Source organism: Erinaceus europaeus, chromosome 17, assembly GCF_950295315.1.
Source record: "Erinaceus europaeus chromosome 17, mEriEur2.1, whole genome shotgun sequence".
NCBI classification, from domain to species: domain Eukaryota; kingdom Metazoa; phylum Chordata; class Mammalia; order Eulipotyphla; family Erinaceidae; genus Erinaceus; species Erinaceus europaeus.
The window spans coordinates 74,512,796-74,516,458 of NC_080178.1; the positions used below are offsets into that span (position 1 = coordinate 74,512,796).

The 3,663-nt window shown below is 45.6% G+C and overlaps 1 pseudogene; it reads left to right on the forward strand.

Moving 5' to 3' along the window:
• The first annotated feature begins 575 nt into the window (after window positions 1-575).
• LOC103107116 (signal peptidase complex catalytic subunit SEC11C-like) lies at window positions 576-1,229 on the forward strand (annotated as a pseudogene).
• The last annotated feature ends 2,434 nt before the right edge of the window (window positions 1,230-3,663 follow it).

A 3,663-nucleotide genomic window follows, 5' to 3' on the forward strand; every position in this document is an offset into this window, starting at 1 on the left:
AACTGAGTTTTAGCAGAATAAATCCTCTGTCCTCGGAACTTCACAGCTCTCAGGCTGGTCATCCTCTCTACTTTGTCCTCTCACTGTCCATCTTGACCTTGAGTACATGTTCGGATATGCTTATACAGAGCCACAGTCTCCTGTGAGCTGGAAAGCGATGAACTACCAGATGTTCAGAGATCCGGATTAAAAACAAAAGCAAGGGATCAAGGCTAATCACTTACCAGCAAGAGGTTAAAAAACCAGACAGAGGGAGTCGGGCAGTAGCGCAGCGGTTAAGCGCACCTGGCGCAAATCTCAAGGGAATAAGGATCCCGGTTCAAGCCCCCCGCTCCCCACTTACAGGGGAGTCACTTCACAAGCGGTGAAGCTGGTCTACAGGTATCTATCTCTCTCTCCTTCTCTGTCTTCCCCTCCTCTCTCCATTTCTCTCTGTCGTATCCAACAACGACATCAACAACAACAATTAAAAACAAGGGCAACAAAAGGGAAAATAAATAAATATAATAATAATAATAATAAAGAGAGAGAGGGGTGCTTGTCGCCCGCCGGCTGCTGCGGCTCCCGGTGACCTGGCCATGATGCAGGCAGGCGCCGTGGGGACGCATCTCCCCACGTCCAGTCTGGCCATCTTCGGGGACCTGAGGAAGATGAACAAGAGACAGCTCTATTACCAGGTCTTCAGCTTCGCCATGATCGTGTCGTCAGCGCTCATGATCTGGAAAGGCCTGATTGTCCTCACGGGCAGCGAGAGCCCCATCGTGGTGGTGCTGAGCGGCAGCATGGAGCCAGCGTTCCACAGAGGAGACCTTTTGTTTCTGACAAACTTCCGGGGAAGACCCCATCAGAGACGGCAAAATTGTCTTCAAAGTTGAAGGCCGAGACATCCCAATCGTTCACAGAGTGATCAAAGTTCATGAAAAAGATAACAGCGACATCAAATTTCTGACAAAAGGAGACAATAATAAAGTTGATGACCGAGGCTTGTACAAGGAAGGCCAGAACTGGCTGGAGAAGAAGGACATGGTGGGCCGAGCCAGAGGGCTTGCTTCTACCATATGTTGGCACGGTCACCATAATAATGAACGACTGACGACTATCCAAAATTCAAGTACGCTCTTCTGGTTGTGATGGATGCGTATGTGTTACTGAAACGTGAGTCCTGAAACAAGAAGCAGTTCCTGGAACCAGACTGAAAGGAATTATGTTGAAAAAGAGGGAGAGAGAAAAAGAAAAAAGAAACCCTAATATACTTGCAATGTTCCACTTTCTATATAAAAGGAGACACAGTGCTGATGTTTTTGTCTTGTCCAAATAAATGATTCACTGGGAAAAAAAAACAAAACAGAGAAAGTTCTTGCTCGCTCTTGTTTCAAACCTCTTCCCTCTCTCTCATTCACACACACACACACACACACACACACACACACACACAACTTGGGAACTTCGCAGGTTGGCAGATAGGTACAGATTAAGGGCTGGGTGAGTGATTTTAGGTCTGGATGCTAAGTCAGCAGGAAGTGTCTATAGGGTTCCTCCCATTGCTCTGCCTTGCCAGTGGAGAGGCCCGAGGTCCCAGTGGAAAGCCATAGATAAGGTTCCCAGTCTAGAATCAGAGGTGTGTAATGAGGTGGGGTCTGGGTCTGACTAAAACTTCCTGCAGAGACCGCAGTGGTAGGAACGGCATTTCCCCTTGAAGCTCACCGAGTAGTGCTTCTGTCACATCTAGAGTTGAGACTGAAAAATCACATGTAGGTTTGGGAGGATGGCACAGCTCAGGGCCCAGGCTGCAAAAATCTGGGCAGCTTCCAGAAGAAACCTCATTCAGGACCCAGGACGTCTTTGCCAGCTTGGATTCCTCTAGATGGAATTGCAGAGTGGAAGCAGCTGCAGTTTTTCTCTTTATATAGCTTTTCCCTGTGGCATGAGATATGTAGTTGTGTCTACAGCATTTATCCTCAATATATGTGGTGTTCTAAATTACAGTAAAATGAGTTAATAAAGAATAAAGTGAAAACCAAATGTAAAAAGAAAAAAAGCAGAAAGGGGAGGTGGAGTGGGAGACAGGACTTTCATGCTTGAGGCTGGGAGCTCCCAGGTCCAATTATCTGCACCAGAGCTGAGCAGTGCTCTGAGCAGAGAAGAAAGGAAAGGAAGGATGAAAGAAAGAAAAGAAGGGAAGGAAAAAGAAAAAGAAGGGAGCAACGTAGATAGGAAGGAAGATAGACAAAGGTTGTGATCAGTCTACCAAAAAATAGAAACACCTGTAATACTAGGTTCAGAGCTTCACCTCCCGCAGGTGCGAAGTGGGGTCCTGAACCGGGGTCCTTGTGCATGGTAACATGTGCATTTAACCCGGTGTGCCACCTATGGGCCCTTAAAAAATAAATAATTCTTGGGAGTCTGGTAGTAACGCAGCAGGTTAAGCACAGGGGGCGCAAAGCCCAAGGACCGGTATAAGGATCCCGGTCTGAGCTCCTGGCTCCGAACCTGCAGGGGAGTCGCTTCACAATCAGTGAAGCAGGTCTGCAGGTGTCTATCTTTCTCTCCTCCTCTCTGTCTTCTCCTCCTCTCTTCATTTCTGTCTGCCCTATCCAACAACAACAACAACAACAGTAATAACTACAGCAATAAAACAACAAGGGTAACAAAAAAGAATAAATAAATATTTTAAAAATAAATAATTCTTTTAGGATATATGCACTTTCTGTTCATAGTTGCACTATTTATAATAGCCAAAATTTAGAAGCAATATAAATGTTTAAAGACATAAGTTCTGGGATGGGAGTCGGGTGGTAGCACAGCAGGTTAAGCGCAGGTGGCGCAAAGCGCAAGGATAGGCGTAAGGGTCCTGGTTCGATCCCCTGGCTCCCCACCTGTAGGGGAGTCGATTCACAGGCGGTGAGGCAGGTCTGCAGGTGTCTGTCTTTCTCTCCCCCTCTCTGTCTTCCCCTCCTCTCTCCATTTCTCTCTGTCCTATCCAACAACAACAACATCAATAACAACAATAATAATTACAACAATAAAGCAACAAGGGCAACAAAAGGGAATAAATAAATATTTTTTAAAAAGAAGTTCTAGGATATATATATACATATATATTAATAAAGGTCTTTTTAATATTATTATTATTGTTGTACCAGAGCACTGCTCACCTCAGATTTATGGTAGTGTAGGGAACTGAATCTGGGACTCTGGTTTGAAAGTCTTTTTGCACAATCGCTATGCTGTCTCCTTAGGCTCTCAATGAAGGTTTTCTGAAGCAGCTGCTTTTGTTTGGGAGGGGTGGTTGCCACTCATCAAACATGGGACTGGCTCCCTCTGCTGGACCTAAATTGAAGTCGTTGCTTTAAAATTCCTTGGGGGTAATTGGAGAAGAAACAAAAACTTGTAGAATATTTGAAACAGTGCCTAAAGTTCTCATCAGGGTTCCTGTCACAGAGGGCAGAGCTGTGGTGTGGCTTCCCACATTCCTGTCATGGCTGAGCGCACAACACTTACAGTTGCATCACATATGTGGAGGGAGTGGTGTGGCTTTGCGATCTCAGGCCAGGACGACAGGCCTACAAGTCTTGACTGTGACTCCAAGTTGGATAAGTACCAACAAGGGACTTTTAGCAAATGGTTTGGTCTATTTTTGTTGTTGTTGTTAATGTTGTCACT